We start from the raw sequence: 16,607 nt of genomic DNA on the forward strand, positions 1-16,607 counted from the left end.
AGCTACAGTCCATGGGGCTGCAAAGAGTTGGACACAACTGGGTGACTAACACACACACACACACACACACACAGAAAAAAAAATACAGTAAGTTTCTAATTCCTGGGGCTGGGATTTACTCTGTGACCTTGTACAAGATTTTTTTTTTTTCTGGTACACTATCTTTATATGGTAAATTTTAAAAAATGTAAGATTTATCATGGAAATAATTTTGAAGTTTATAGCTCAGTGGTATTAAGTCCATTCATATAGTTTTGCAATCGTTACCCACATATATCCAGTACACCTTGGTTAGTATTGTCATCTAAGCGATATTAAGTCTTCCAGTCCATGAACACTTTTCATTTATTCATGTCTTCTTTAATTTCTTATACTATGTTTTTCTTTGAAAAAAATTTTTTTTTAGTTTTTCTTGTACAAGTCTGTCAGCTCCAAAATTCCTAAATTTTATTCTTATTGATGCTGTTATAACTGGAATTTATTTTTATAAAAATGATGGTTAGATACTATGATTCAGGTAGCAGTTCCTCAACTGTATGCATATTGTCAGGTCCAAAGGCCTCTGCCGTTTTTGTCAAGGGGAGTGTTAGCCTTATCTCCTTCGTACAACATATAAAGGGAAGTTTTTAATTTTTCTTTTCATGTTGTTTACTGTTCATATATAGAAATACAATTGCATTTATGTGTTGGTTTCATATCCTGCAGCTCTATCAAATTTGTTTATCACACCTAATAGTTTTTCGTGAAATTTTTAGGGTTTTCTGTTAATAAGGCCACATCCTCTGCAAACAGTTAATTTTGCTTCTTAATTGACAATTTCGGTGTCTTTTATTTTTTTCTTTCTTTGGCACCAAATTGGTCTATTACCTTTTTTAAAGTAATTTTTTGTAATTCACAAAGTTTTATTAGAATTAAACGAGATACCTGATACAGGTTCTTAATGCAATGGGCACTTTTTTATTAATTAATTTTTAAAATAATTTTTTTATTTATTTTTGGCCGGGCTGGGTCTTTGTAGCTGTGTGGCCTTTTTTGCACAGGCTTAATTACTCCATTGCATATGGGATCTTCTCAGACTGGGGTGGAACCCATGTCTCCTGCATTGGCATGTGGACTCTTCACCACTGAGCCACCAGGGAAGCCCTGTCTATTACTTTTAATATTGTTTTGAATAGAAGTGGCAAAAGCAGGCATCCTTATCTTGTTCTTGATCTTAGAGGGAAAATTTTCAGTCTTTCACACTTAGAATGGTGTTAGATGCGGGTTTTAATATACGGTCTCTATAACACTGGAGCTTCCCAGGTAGCGCTAGTAGTAAAGAACCTGTCTGCCAAGGCAGGAAATGTAAAAGATGCAGGTTCAATCCCTGGGTCAGGAAGATTCTCCTGGAGGAGGGCATGGCAATCCACTCCAGTATTCTTGCCTGGAGAAGTCCCTGGACAGAGGAGCCTGGCAGGCTACGGTCCATGGGGTCACAGTCTTTGTGATTCCACTTTGGTAGCATCTGTGTTTCTAGGAATTTGTCCATTTTACTGAAGTTATACAATTTGTTGGCATACAATTATTCATAATACTCCTATAACTCATTATTTCTTGAGAATTAGTAGCAATGTCCCCACTTTCCTTGCTGATTTTAGTAATCTGAATCTTCCCTGTTTTTCTTGATCAGTCTTGTTAAAGTTTTGTCAGAATTGTTCATCTTTTCCCCCCAATTATTTATTTACTTTGCTGGGTTGGGTCTTCACTGCTGTGCTGGCTCTTCTCTAGCTGTGGCGAGTGGGGTTTACCCTCTAGTTGCGGTGCACGGGCATTTCATTGCGGTGGCTTCTCTTGTTCTGGAGAATGGGCTCTAGGGCCTACGGACTTCAGTAGTTGCAACCCGTGGGCTCAGTAATTGCAACTCCCTGGCTCTCGAGCACAGGCTCAGTAGTTGTGGAGCACAGGCTCAGCTGCTCTGCGGTGTGTGGGATCTTCCTAGATCAAGGGTCAAACCCATGTCTCCTGAACTGGCAGACAAATTCTTTACCACTGAGCCACCAGGGAAGCCTTTCTTATTCTTTTTTGAAGAACCAATTTCTCGTTTTATTGTCTTTTCTCTTATTACTTTTCCATTCTCTATTTTATTTATCTCCACTCTAGCTGTTATTATGTCTTTCCTTCTGCTAGCTTCTGGTATGGTTTGTTCTGCTTTTGTGAGTTCCTTCAGTTGTAACGTTTGGTGGTTGATTTGAGATCTTTCTTCTTTTTTAAGGTAACCATTTACAATTATAAATTCTTGCATGAGATTCTTAACTTCACTGAGCCTCAGAGTCCTCAACTGAAATCATACTAAAAGCTCTCTGCTTCATGTCATTGTTTCAGAGATTTAACATACTATTCAATTAAACCCTTAGTAAAATGCCACATGCTGAGGAAATGTTCGATAACTATTAGATGCTATTATTACTATTACTACCATTGGGCTCTATAAAATCAGGTATTCCTACAGTCGAGGACTACACTAGATCCACCTCTTATTAGTTATATGACTTTGGGTACCTTCTTTTTTATCATCACTGGAAGTCTCGGGTTTTTCATCTATTAAGTGGAAATAATGTTGACCTGCACTCAATATGCCAGCAAACCGGGAAAACTCAGCAGTGGCCACAGGACTGGAAAAGGTCAGTTTTCATTCCCATCCCAAAGAAAGGCAATGCCAAAGAATGTTCACACTACCGTACAATTGCATTCATCTCACACGCTAGTGAAGTAATGCTCAAAATTCTCCAAGCCAGCTTCAATAGTATGTGAGCTGTGAAATTCTAGATGTTCAAACAGGATTTAGAAAAGACAGAGGAACCAGAGATCAAATTGCCAAAATCCATTGAATCATAGAAAAATCAAGAGAATTCCAGAAAAACATCTACTTCTGCTTTATTGATTACACCAAAGCCTTTGACTGTGTGGATCACAACAAACTGTGGAAAATTCTTAAGAGGTGGGAATACCAGACCACCTTACCTACCTCCTGAGAAATCTGTATGCAGGTCAGGAAGCAACAGTTAGAACCGGAATAACAGACTGGTTCCAAATTGGGAAAGGAGTATGTCAAGGCTGTATATTGTCACCCTGTTTATTTAACTTATATGCAGAGTACATCATGAGAAACGCTGGACTGGAAGAAACACAAGCTGGAATCAAGATTGCCGGGAGAAATATCGCCACCACCCTTATGGCAGAAAGTGAAGAGCAACTAAAAAGCCTCTTGATGAAAGTGAAAGAGGAGAGTGAAAAAGTTGGCTTAAAGCTCAACATTCAGAAAACGAAGATCATGGAATCCGGTCCCATCACTTGATGGGAAATAGATGGGGAAACAGTGACAGACTTTATTTTCTTGGGCTCCAAAATCACTGCAGATGGTGACTGCAGCCATGAAATTAAAAGACGCTTACTCCTTGGAAGGAAAGTTATGACCAACCTAGATAGCATATTCAAAAGCAGAGACATTACTTTGCCAACAAAGGTCCGTCTAGTCAAGGCTATGGTTTTTCCTGTGGTCATGTATGGATGTGAGAGTTGGACTGTGAAGAAGGCTGAGCACTGAAGAATTGATGCTTTTGAACTGTGGTGTTGGAGAAGACTCTTGAGAGTCCCTTGGACTGCAAGGAGATCCAACAGTCCATTCTAAAGGAGATCAGCCCTGGGATTTCTTTGGAAGGAATGATGCTAAAGCTGAAACTCCAGTACTTTGGCCACCTCATGCGAAGAGTTGACTCATTGGAAAAGACTCTGATGTTTGGAGGGATTGGGGGCAAGAGGAGAAGGGGACAACACAGGATGAGATGGCTGAATGGCATCACTGACTCGATGGACATGAGTCTGAGTGAACTCCGGGAGTTGGTGATGGACAGGAAGGCCTGGCATGCTGTGGTTCATGGGGTCGCAAAGAGTCGGACATGACTGAGCGACTGAACTGAACTGAATACAGAGTACATCATGCAAAATGCTGGGCTGGATGAAGCATAAGCTGGAATCAAGATTGCCAGGAGAAATTTCAATAACCTCAGATACGCAGATGATACCACCCTTATGGCAGAAAGTGAAGAGGAACTAAAGAGCCTCTTGATAAAAGTGAAAGAGGAGAATGAAAAAGCTGGCTTAAAACACAACATTCAAAAAACGGAGATCGTGGCATCCGGTCCCATCACTTGATGGCAAATAGATGGGGAAACAGTGGAAGCAGTGACAGACTTTATTTTCTTGGGCTCCAAAATCACTGCAGATGGTGACTGCAGCCATGAAATTAAAAGACACTTGCTCCTTGGAAGAAAAGCTATGACCAACCTAGATAGCATGTTAAAAAACAGAGACAAACAAAGGTCCATCTAGTCAAAGCTATGGTTTTTCCAGCAGTTATGTATGGATGTGAGAGTTGGACTATAAAGAAAGCTGAGTGCCAAAGAATTGATGGTTTTGAACTGTGGTGTTGGAGAAGACTCTGAGAGTCCCTTGGACTGCAAGGAGATCCAACCAGTCAATCCTAAAGGAAATCAGTCCTGAATATTCATTAGAAGGACTGACACTGAAGCTGAACTCCAATACTTTGGCCACCTGATGCGAAGAACTGACTCATTGGAAAAGACCCTGATGCTGGGAAAGATTGAAGGCAGGAGAAGGGGATGACAGAGGATGAGATGGTTGGATGGCATCACTGACTCAATGGACATGAGTTTGAGCAAGCTCTGGGAGTTGGTGATGAACAGGGAAGCCTGGTGTGCTGCAGACCATGGGGTCACAAAGAGTCAGACAAGACTGAGCGACTGAACTGAACTGAATGTTCAGGGTTATTATATGAATCAAATGTGGTATGTGTGAAGTATATAGCAGAGAGTTTGTCATATAATAAGTATCTCATAACAATAGCTAACATCAGTATTAATCTTCAGATTTGAGTTGACTAGTAAGGAAAACAGAAATAAAAAACAAAGTGATGCAAAAAATATTACATATTGGAAGGGAGGGAAAGAATAAAACAAAAGACTCATAGGAACATGTTACTGACTAAATATGGGAGAGGAAGAAAAAAAGGATTTGACTGGAAGGTTTCTTGTCTGGTATGATACTTTTCATCCTTGAGATGCAGCCAAGATGGCATTAGACATACAAGACATTTACTGGGAGAATGCCTGTTTAGGAAAGTGGGGCAGGAGTGGGAGGAGCCTGGGAAAGTCCTTAGACCGCAAGGCATATCTGACCCAAGTGAAAAAGAAAGAGAAGGAAGGAAGTTTTAGGCTGCAGTGCAGTTTTAGAGAGTGTCTGCAAAGCTGATGGGGAGTCCTTGAGCTAAAGTCACCCATGGAGGAAGATCATTTCTCATCAGTTCAATTCAGTCGCTGGAACTGGAATTAAATCACCTCTGCTAGCTTTGCTTGTAGTCATGCTTCCTAAAGCCCACTTGACTTTGTGTTCCAGGATGTCTGGCTCTAGGTGAGTGATCACACCATCGTGGTTATCTGGGTCATGAAGATCTTTTTTGTATGGTTCTTCTGTGTAGTCTTGCCACCTCTTCTTAATATCTTCTGCTTCTGTTAGGTTCATAACATTTCTGTCCTTTATTGTGCCCATCTTTGCATGAAATGTTCCCTTGATATCTCTAACTTTCTTGAAGAAATCTCTTGTCTTTCCCATTTTATTGTTTTCCTCTATTTCTTGGCAATGATCACTGAGGAAGGCTCTCTTATCTCTCCTTGTTATTCTTTGGAACTCTGCATTCAGATGGGTATATCTTTCCTTTTCTCCTCTGCCTTTGGCTTCTCTACTTTTTGCAGCTATTTGTAAGGCCTCAGCAACCATTTTTCCTTTTCGCATTTCTTTTTCTTCAGGATGGTCTTGATCACTGCCTCCTGTACAGCGTCGTGAACGTCCATCCATAGTTCATCAGGCACTCTGTCTATCAGATCTAATCCCTTGAATCTGTTTGTCTCTTCCACTGTATAATCATAGGGGATTTGATTTAGGTCATACCTGAATGGTCTAGTGGTTTTCCCTACTTTCTTCAATTTAAGTCTGAGTTTTGCAATAAGGAGTCCATGGTCTGAGCCACAGTCAACTCCTGGTCTTGTTTTTGCTGACTGTATAGAGCTTCTCCAGGCCAGAATACTGCAGTGGGTAGCCTATCCCTTCTCCAACAGGTATTCCCAACCCAGGAATCAAACCAGGGTCTCCTGCATTGCAGGGAGATTCTTTACCAGCTGAGCTACCAGGGAGGGCCCGATCATTTCTCATAGAATTATTGAATTCACATCCTTACTGGGAGCCAGTGTGAAGGGTGTTCTCTGTGCAAAGGGGCAGTGAATTCAGAGGGCTTTCTGTCAATAAATGCCCACCACAAGACACCTGAGAGGCACATATTCATAGCTGTCACACCTGGTACCCAGAGAAAGATGCAGTCATGAAAAGGTGGGAAGTGATGTGTGGGCTATAAGGTAGAGTTCGGGCCGAGGCAGAAAAAGGAAAGATGACCTCAACAGAAGTAGGTTACCTTTATTCAGGCAAGGAGGGGCAACAGTTGGCCTAATGACCAGGCTGAGCACGGAGAGGAATCAGGGAGGCTCCATATTTATAGGGAGGTTTGTGGAAGCGATAAGGGAAACGTTAATCAGGTGGGATGTTTTGGGTATTTTTTAGTTGAGATGGCATTTGTAGTTGGGCAGGGGGTGATAAGTCTTCTGGGCAGATGTAGGGGGTGGAAGGTTTCTGGACAGGGGATGATAAGTCCCAGATAGATGCAACTGGCCTGGAGCATCAGAGGGGCACCTAAAGTTCTGTTTTGTTTTCTCCAAAGTTAGATGATTCAGCAAGGGCCTTTGAGACTGTTGTTTTCTTTTCTAGGCCCAAAAGACTCCTTCATGGGCTAGTCACTCAGTCGTGTCCGACTCTTTGCGATCCCATGGACTGTAGCACCTCAGGCTCCTCTGTCCATAGAATTCTCCAGGCAGGAGAAAAATAAATGACCCAATCAAAAAATGGGCCAAAGATCTAAATAGACATTTCTCCAAAGAAGACATAAAGATGGCTAACAAACACTTGAAAAGATGCTCAACATCACTCTTTATCAGAGAAATGCAAATCAAAACCACTATGAGGTACCATTTCACACCAGTCAGAATGGCTGCGATCCAAAAGTCTACAAATAATAAATGCTGGAGAGGGTGTGGAGAAAAGGGAACCCTCTTACACTGTTGGTGGGAATGCAAACTAGTACAGCCACTATGGAGAACAGTGTGGAGATTCCTTAAAAAACTGGAAATAGAACTGCCTTATGATCCAGCAATCCCACTGCTGGGCATACACACTGAGGAAACCAGAAGGAAAGAGACACATGTACCCCAATGTTCATCGTGAGCACTGTTTATAATAGCCAGGACATGGAAGCAACCTAGATGTCCATCAGCAGATGAATGGATAAGAAAGCTGTGGTACATATACACAATGGAGTATTACTCAGCCATTAAAAAGAATACATTTGAATCAGTTCTAATGAGGTGGATGAAACTGGAGCCTATTATACAGAGTGAAGTAAGCCAGAAGGAAAAACATAAATACAGTATACTAATGCATATATATGGAATTTAGAAAGATGGTAACGATAACCCTGTATACGAGACAGCAAAAGAGACACTGATGAACAGTCTTATGGACTCTGTGGGAGAGGGTGGGAAGATTTGGGAGAATGGCATTGAAACATGTGAAATGTCATGTATGAAACGAGATGCCAGTCCAGGTTCAGTGCACGATGCTGCATGCTTGGGGCTGGTGCGCTGGGAAGGCCCAGGGGGATGGTATGGGGAGGGGGGAGGGAGGAGGGTTCAGGATGGGGAGCATGTGTATATCTGAAATTAAAAAAAAGAAAAAAAAAAAAGAATTTTTGTATAGGTCCCATTAATTAATGTGTTTGAAAATAAGTTTCAATGTTCAAATAAAGAAAAAGAAAAGAAAAAAAAAGAAAAGAAAATACATCCACCAAATGTTTATCAAATAAAAAAAAAAAAAAAAGAAATTTCACACTGATTTAGGATAACTCTGGATATCAGAAAGTTAAAGCATTATCCTGGTATGTTTAGGAAGAGAACTCTGTCAGAGGACCATAAATGATGTCTTCTCCTAAAAGGTGGACTTTGACCATCCCAGTGGATGAAGCCAAGCATCTCTCCTAAGAAGCTTCCTTCAGATCGGCAAATGCAAGTCAAAAAAAAAAAAAAAAAGAGAATTCTCCAGGCAAAAATACTAGAGTAGGTTGCCATTTCCTCCTCCAGGGGATCTTCCCAACCCAGGGATCAAACCCACATCTCCTACACTGCAGACAGATTCCTTACCATCTGAGCCACCAGGGAAGCCCCAGGAAAAGGTGGGAAGTTATAACATACAAAATCATGAAGAGGTGGGAAATAGTAACATACAAAAATAACCATCAGTCCTTCTTACATTTCCAAAGCCTTGGGAAATATATGTGTGCAGAAAAGGCCAGATTGGAACTGAGGCAACTCTGGTCACCAACCTAGAAATATATGGAGAGAGAAAGAAAATCACAGGGATCTAGTCACCTAATCACCACACAACAGCTCTCCCATAGAAAATCGATCTTGAAGGCAGAAGTAGAGACTACTTAATGTTGACAACTCTTTCGTAGAGCACCTCCCACTGTAAAATAATGTCACTTTCATTCATTCTATTCTTTTCTTTTCTTTCCACAACAGACTCTCAGTTTAAACTCACAACCGGTACCATTGCCGCCATCATAATTGGAATCTTGGTTGGTTTGGCTGTGACAGTAGCCCTGATGTATTTTCTGTTTTCAAATAAACTGTAGGGTATGCCGCCTTTCCTCTTGTTCTGCTTTCTCCGAGGCTGACTGCCCTGCTTGGGAGAGGGAAGGAAACTTCATCTCCGTCTCTGGCCTGGATCTGCTCCTCAATCTTCCTAAAGCTCTGCTTCTCAGCACTGATTTTTATGGGTCTCCTCTTCCCTGGTCTTCATGCTTCCTGTACCCCGCTCTCCCCTGGACGTGGCTGTTCCCACCCCATCTGATTTAGAAGGGTGCCGACTGAAAAAGGTGATCAACTTGAGAGCTGCGAGTTAGGTTTCACTGGGGGCAAAATGAGGACTGCAGCCCGGGAGGCAGCACCTCAGATAGCTCTGATAGCCTGCTCCGAAGAGGCAGTCGGGGAAGGTCAAAATAAAAGATTTCGTTGAAGGAGGAGTTCAAGGCAATTAAGTGCCCATGTTATAAGAGCTTTTCTGCTGAGGAGGTGATGTCGTCATGATGGGATTTAGTGCTTTTCTAGAGATGAGATGCAAGGATGGGAATCATGAAATCAGTTCCTGAGAATATCCAGCTACCCCACCAGATTCCCTGGAGCACAGAGTGCCTCATGCCCCCCTGAATTCCCTCGGGGGGTGTTGAAAGTCAACAGCTGCAGAAGCACAGGGTTCAGTCTCCACAGAAAGTGAAAGTGTTAGTCGTTCAGTCGTGTCCAACTCTTTGTGGCCAAACAGACTGTAGCCTGCCAGGCTACTCTGTCTATGGGATTCTCCAGGCAAGGCAACAAAAGAAGCCACTGCAATGAGAAGCCCGCGCACTGCAATGAAAAGGATCCCCGGCCACCCACAACCAGAGAAAGACTGTTTGCAGCAACGAAGATCTAGCGCAGCCCAAAATAAATTTTTTAAAGCCTGTTTCTAAAAAAATCTATGAACTTTCAGGAGTTGAACAATCCATGTTAGCAACACCCAAATCAATCAATATGTCATTCGTACCCTAAAGAAGACCTCCAGTTACTTCCCTTCAAAGAGTAACCAGCATCCTCACTTCCAATGCATGAGATAGGTCTGCCTGTTCATGCTTTTCCACATAGGAAAAACACAGTATGTCCTTAACATGTGTCTGATTCTTTCATTCAAAATTATGAGAGTCATCCATCTCATTGTACACTGTTGTGCTTAATTTATTCTCATTGCTGTATCACTGTATCTGTTGTAACCACACGTTCCGGGAAACAAACTCACTCAGAAGGACAATGCAGATAGTGGAGTGCAGTTTATTACACCAGCGGGCCCAAGGCAGAGTCTCCTCTTAGCCAAAGACCCTGACCAGTTTTTGTGAAAACCTTATATACCCTAAGCATACATGCCCAAACCCACCTCCCCAAAACTCCCTGAAACTAGCTGAACAAAGGAAAAAGAAAGATACAATCAATCAAAGTTAACCCATGATTCATATGCCTTATCAATAGGCTTGTGGTCATACCCCAATAAGCGTTTTAGAATGTATGATTCTATTCAGTTACACAGATAATTAGGGGTTTTTTTAGGTGATAGAGAGCCCTGGGGCTCTTCCTTCTGGGGGTCTGGTTTTCCAGTTGGTATGTCGTTTCCATAGATACTGGGCATATAGCTCAAAGTCCACAGTCCAGCCCAAGATGGAGCTCTGCTTTCAAGATACAGCCTATTCTGTTTCCTCCTTCATATCCATTGTAGAATTTCACAATCTATCTCTTCTAATGATCACCCACCAGAATGTTAGCAAGCAGCAAAAAATGGGTAATAAAAGCCTTTCTCTGAAGCTAAAAGTTTCAAAGGGATGAAAGCCTGGGATGCTGAGTCACCCCGGACATGGTGAGGGCCTGGCCCATGACGCTGACTTACACAACCATTGCTGATGCCTTTCAGACTGACAAAGTTGCAGTCTTCTCTGAACTTTAATGCCCAGGACATTAGCATAAGCAACTTCAGGTCCCCCATCTCCAACAGCCACAGAAACAGATTATGGAGAAGTGAAGAAGAAGAGGGAGGAGGAGGAGAGAAGAAGAGAAACAAAAAGGAGAAGTAATGCAAAAACGAAGAGGCAGTGCTCACGACACTGCTGCCATCTCAAGGTTCTCATTCCGTCACCAGGAGATTCTTTCACCATCAGGGAAGATGGAAGACAATCTTTCCCCAACTCTCCTGTAATCCTCTAACAAGGCTCCTCCAGGCTGCCTGGTCACAGCCCTTTCCTTCGGTGTCAATAGATGAAAAGGCACATCCACGAGTAAGTCTGTGGAAAACCCTACCTTCCTGGTCATTGAACTTCGGCAAACAGGACCTTGGGAGACAGTTGTCAGAATCTCTGCCCCTCCCCATTTGCTGACCTAGGCCTCCCCATTTGCTTATTCAGAGCACACTGGCTGAGTAGTATTCCATTGTATGTATGTCCCTCAGCTTCTTTATCCATTCGTCTTGTGATGGACACCTAGGTTGCTTCCACGTCTCAGCTGTTGTAAACAGTGCTTCCCACCCCAGTCCTGGCCTATTGGAGTCTAACTTGAATTTGCCACACATTTGCAAGTTATGTTCCTTCTCACTGAAATGCATGTGTCAGAAAAGAAGAGAGAAGAAAAGGGAAAGCTTTTCCTAGCTCTTCAAAGTCCAGTAGGAACTCACCATCCACAGGAAATACATATATAATTGAGTTAGGACTGCAAATTCGACAGCTTTGTCCCCATCAAGGTTGTCTACCTGCAAGACCAGGGCTTAAACACCTTGATGCTTACCTAGAAGACCACCTGAAGGAAAGTTACATGGCTCAAAGTAGCCTGGAGTTAAAACTCCCCTGCGGGTCCTCCCTACCATTCTATGCAAAACAAAGAACTCTCTCACTGAAGGAAAAAGAAAATGGACATTAAGGTTGATTACGCCCAGCTTCCAGCAGGTCCAGCCTCTGGCCGATCTCCAGAATTCCTTGCCCCAGCCGTTTAAGAGATAACTACTCCGAACAACCTTGGAGAAGAACAGGCCCCCTTAAGACAGATTTCTACATATATGCCTATATATACTTACTCTTTTCTTGGGTTGGTGCAGCAGCTCACTAATCTGACTGCTGCCCCTTCTCGCCTCGTTAAAAGTGATCTGTTCCTGTAAAGTGCCAGTCTCATTCTTTTTCTGAACCTTGCCTTCTCTTAACTCCCTTACCCTACACCACCAGTTCCTTTGGAAAGCTCGTCTTCAGAGAGCCTACTGCGTGAGTGTATGCGTGCTCAGTTGTGTCCCATTCTTTTGGACTCCATGGACTGTAGCCGGCCAGACTCCTCTGTCCATGGGATTTCCCCCAGGCAAGATTACTGGAGTGGGTTGCCATTTCCTCCTCCAGGGAATTTTCCCGACCCATAGATTGAACCCGTGTCTCCTCATTGGCAGGAGAATTCTTTACCACTGAGCTACCAGAGAGCCTACTGCTGCTGCTAAGTCACTTCAGTCGTGTCCAACTCTGTGTGACCCCATAGACGGCAGCCCACCAGACTCCCCCGTCCCTGGGATTCTCCAGGCAAGAACACTGGAGTGGGTTGCCATTTCCTTCTCCAATGCATGAAAGTGAAAAGTGAAAGTGAAGTCACTCGGTAGTGTCAGACTCTTCAAGACCCCATGGACTGCAGCCTACCAGCCTCCTCCGTCCATGGGATTTTCCAGGCAAGAGTACTGGAGTGGGGTGCCATTGCCTTCTCCAAGAGAGAGAACCTACTAGAAGCAACTAAACAACTACTTGTCTAGGTCCATAAGTAACTCATAATTTTTAAAATGCAGGTATGTTTAAAGAACTTCACGGAGTTCATTTCAAGAAATGCCCACAGAGGAAGGGATTATCACTTTGGGGTGGGGGGGCAGTCAGCTCTTGTTATTGTTGTTGTTCAGTCACCCAGTCATGTCCGACTCTTGTGACCCCACAGACTGCAGCACGCCAGGCCTCTCTGTCCCTCTCCGTCTCCCGAAGTTTGACCAAGTTCATGTCCATTGCATCGGTGATGTCATCCTGCAATCTCATCCTCTGACATCCTCTTCTCCTTCTGCCCTCAATCTTTCCCAGCATCAGGGACTTTTCCAATGAGTCAGCTGTTTGCTGGGAGGGATTGGGGGCAGCAGGAGAAGGGGACGACAGAGGATGAGATGGCTGGATGGCATCACTGACTCAATGGACATGAGTTTGAGTGAACTCTGGGAGTTGGTGATGGACAGGGAGGCTGGTGTGCTGCGATTCATGGGGTCGCAAAGAGTCGGATATGACTGAGCAACTGAACTGAACTGAACTGAACTGAACTTGCATCAGATGACCATAATAGTAGAATTTCAGCTTCAGCATCTGTCATTCCAACAAGTATTCAGGATTGATTTCCCTTAAGATTGACTGGTTTGATCTCCTTGCTGTCCAAGGAACTCTCAGGAGTCTTCTCCAGCACCACAGTTTGAAGGCATGGATTCTTTGGTACTACTCCGTCTTCTTTATGGTCCAGCTCTCACAACCATATGTGACCACTGGGAAGACCATAGTCTTGACTACATGGATCTTTGTTGGCAAAGTCATGTCTCTGCTTTTCAACACACTGTCTAGGTTTGTCATCATCACATTCCTGCCAAGAAGCATATGTCTTCTGATTTCGTGGCTGCAGTTACCATCTGCAGTGATTTTAGAGCCCAAGAAGAGGAACTCTGTCACTACTTCCACCTTTTCCCCTTCTATCTGCCATGAAGTAATGGGGCCGGATGCCATGGTCTTAATTTTTTTAATATTTAGTTTTAAGCCAGCTCTTTCACTCTCCTTCACCCTCATCAAGAGGCTTTTTAGTTCCTCTTTGCTTTCTGCCATTAGAGTGGTATCTGTATATCTGAGGTTGCTGATGTCAACAACAACCAGATACAATCTGGTTTCATCTAGTCAGCTCTTATCAGATACAATCTGCTGGGACTGGGGAAAAGACTCAGAAATTTACCCTCTAGAGATTATTTAAATAATGGTCAAAGAATGTACAGTTTAGGTTATTTTTTTTCCCTTTTCCTTCTGAGACATTCTGCCATTTTAATTTTTGTAACTGCTTGTTTATGTGAAAGGGGTTCTGTTTAACTTGCTGCATAAGCCAGTCTGACTGCTTTAGAGGAAAGAAGCCACCAAAATCCTGCACATTCCCCTTGCCAGGAGCTCCCCAAACCTTCTGTGTGAGGGGCTCCACACAGAAAATAAGAAGCAGCAGTTTTCTACATTCATGCCCAGAAATGGATCCCACTCCCTTTCGAGGCACCTCAGGCCAGTCATCCTGCTCAGTTGCTCAATCATGTCTGACTCTGTGCGACCCCATTGACTGTAGCCCTCCAGGCTCCTTTGTCCATGGGATTGTCCTGGCAAGAATACCGGAGTGTTTTGCCATTCACTTCGCCAGGGAATCTTCCCCATCCAGGGATCGAACCTGTCTCCTGCCTTGGCAGGCCGGTTCTTTACTACTAGCACCACCTGGAAAGTCCCAGGCCAGTCATCAACCCCCTCCTCTTCCGTCCGTCTGCCCCGCTCACTTTCTCAGGATGCCTTGGTCTCTGCTGAGGTGTGTCTGGTCCTTGAGAAGCAGGAGCGCCCTGAAGGGAACACGCTCCCTTGTTTTGTTGGCATTGCTTACAGCCTAGAAAGCTGCACTGGTGCGCATGCTCCTTAGGACACAGGGGGCGGATTATGACTCAGCCCTGGGCTTCTTGAAGAGCCTCTGGAATTCTCCCATGGGGTCCATGGGAGGCGGAGAGACATGTCTGCTGCTGCTGCTGCTAAGTCGCTTCAGTTGTGTCCAACTCTGCAACCCCATAGACGTCAGCCCACCAGGCTCCGCCGTCCCTGGGATTCTCCAGGCAAGAACACTGAAGTGGGTTGCCATTTCCTTCTCCAATGCATGAAAGTGAAAAATGAAAGTGAAGTCGCTCAGTCATGTCCGACTCGTCACGACCCCATGGACTGCAGCCTACCAGGCTCCTCCATCCGTGGGATTTTCCAGGCAAGAGTACTAGAGTGGATTGCCATTGCCTTCTCCGAGGCGCGTCTACTTCCCACCAGCCTTCTGCACAGACGGGGCCTCCTTGGGCTGCCGAGAGAAAGGCTTTATTCCACCTTCATGATGGACTTCCTGCTGTGTGGAACTGGACCCCCAGAGAGGGGTGGCTGGGAGCGCTCTGTACTCAGGTAACTCTGTCAGGGTTTTCTCACCCTGATACAGACTGTGTACACCTCCCCTCATGCACACACTTTTGCATAATGTAATTTTGCCTGGCTAAGGCCACTTCTGAATGATTTGTAAAATTTGCTCTAGATTTATAATAAAAATTATATATCATACACCAACATGCTGCTTCGCAGTTGGTACTGCTTTCTGCATTGCCTTCCTTACAGGCAGAAGAAACATAAACTGCTCAACAGAGAGTCAGAGTGAGCCTGTTTCTAAGTCCAGAGGTATTTGATCCTGGGATCCGAAAGCTCGATAAATTCATGCGCACACTTGCTGAGAAAGTGCGTCCACCTAGAGCCACAGGTCACTGCTGCAACCTGCCTGGAAGGACCTGCCTGTCCTCCTCTGAGGGGAGAAGGAGAGATGATTTCATGAGTAAAAGGTCTGCTGGTCTCTTCACTAGGGACACACCGCACTGCCCACGCAGATGGCTCCAGTGCGTCCCACGCCTGATCCAGCGTTCACTCCCGCAGTCTCCATGGGCTCAGGTGTATAGGAATCTCTCCAGCATGTCCCACCTCCTCGTTCCCTGTCCCTTTTTTCTGCCCCTCAGAGAGTCAGAGCTGTTCTAACCTGGATGAAGTGCAGTCACTCAGTCGTGTCCAACTCTTTGAGATCCCATGGACTGTAGTCTACCAGGCTTCTCTGTCTATGGGATTTTCCAGGCAAGAGTACTGGAGTGGGTTGCCATTTCCTTCTCCGGGGGATCTTCCTGACCCAGGGATCGGGCCCAGGTCTCCTGCATAGCAGTCAGACGCTTTACCCTCTGAGCCACAATTCCACCAAGAATTAGCCTGTCATCTCATTTCCTCCACTTCAAGCAATTGGAACATGTGCTGTGTTTCCCCTCCTTATCCCCTGACTTCTCCTGGCCCTCTGCTGTGGTGCCTCCTTCCCAAGACCGCTGGAAGCAGCACTAAAATCAGTACCCAGGGGGATTCCCTGGTGGCTCGGTGGTGAAGAATCTGCCTTCACCCTGAGGTGGCAGGGGGTACCAGTTCAATCCCTAGTCCAGGAAGATCCCACATGCCATGGAGCAACTAAGCCCACGGGCCACAATTACTGAACCCATGCTCTGCAGCAAGAGAAGCCACCCCAATGACAAGCCAAGCACCACATCTAGAGAGTAGCCCCCACTCACTGCAACTAGAGAAAGCCTGAGCACAGCTACGAAGACCCTGTGTAACCAAAAATAAATAATTAGAAAGAAATACTATGCTGGCTTCTAAGTCTGTAAGTGAAGAAAGAGTCAAGCAGACTTCATTGTTGTCTTATTCCAAGAAATTGCCACTGACACCAACCTTCAGCACCCACCACCCTGATCAGGCAACAGCTGTCAGCTCACAGGAAGGACCCTCCAGCAGCAAAAAGAAGACAACTCACTGAAGGTTCAGATGGTGGTTAGCATTTTTGACAATAATGTACTTTTAAGTAAGGTCTAGTACACTGGTTTTTTGGACATAATGCTATTGCATACTTAATAGGCTACAATAGAATAAACATTATTTTGTATTGAGGTAATGTTGATTTCCAAAGTTGCAGGTATACAGCAAAGTGATT

At 44.3% G+C, this 16,607-nt stretch overlaps 1 non-coding gene across 1 annotated transcript; it reads right to left on the minus strand.

The window, feature by feature from the left end:
- Positions 1-487: 487 nt before the first annotated feature.
- On the minus strand, positions 488-612 carry LOC138991885 (U6atac minor spliceosomal RNA). Its single transcript, XR_011467783.1, has one exon. It is a non-coding gene; the product is annotated as a U6atac minor spliceosomal RNA (small nuclear RNA).
- Between the last annotated feature and the right edge of the window lie 15,995 nt (positions 613-16,607).

The sequence above is a fragment of the Bos mutus genome, chromosome 18 (assembly GCF_027580195.1).
Source record: "Bos mutus isolate GX-2022 chromosome 18, NWIPB_WYAK_1.1, whole genome shotgun sequence".
Lineage (NCBI taxonomy): Eukaryota > Metazoa > Chordata > Mammalia > Artiodactyla > Bovidae > Bos > Bos mutus.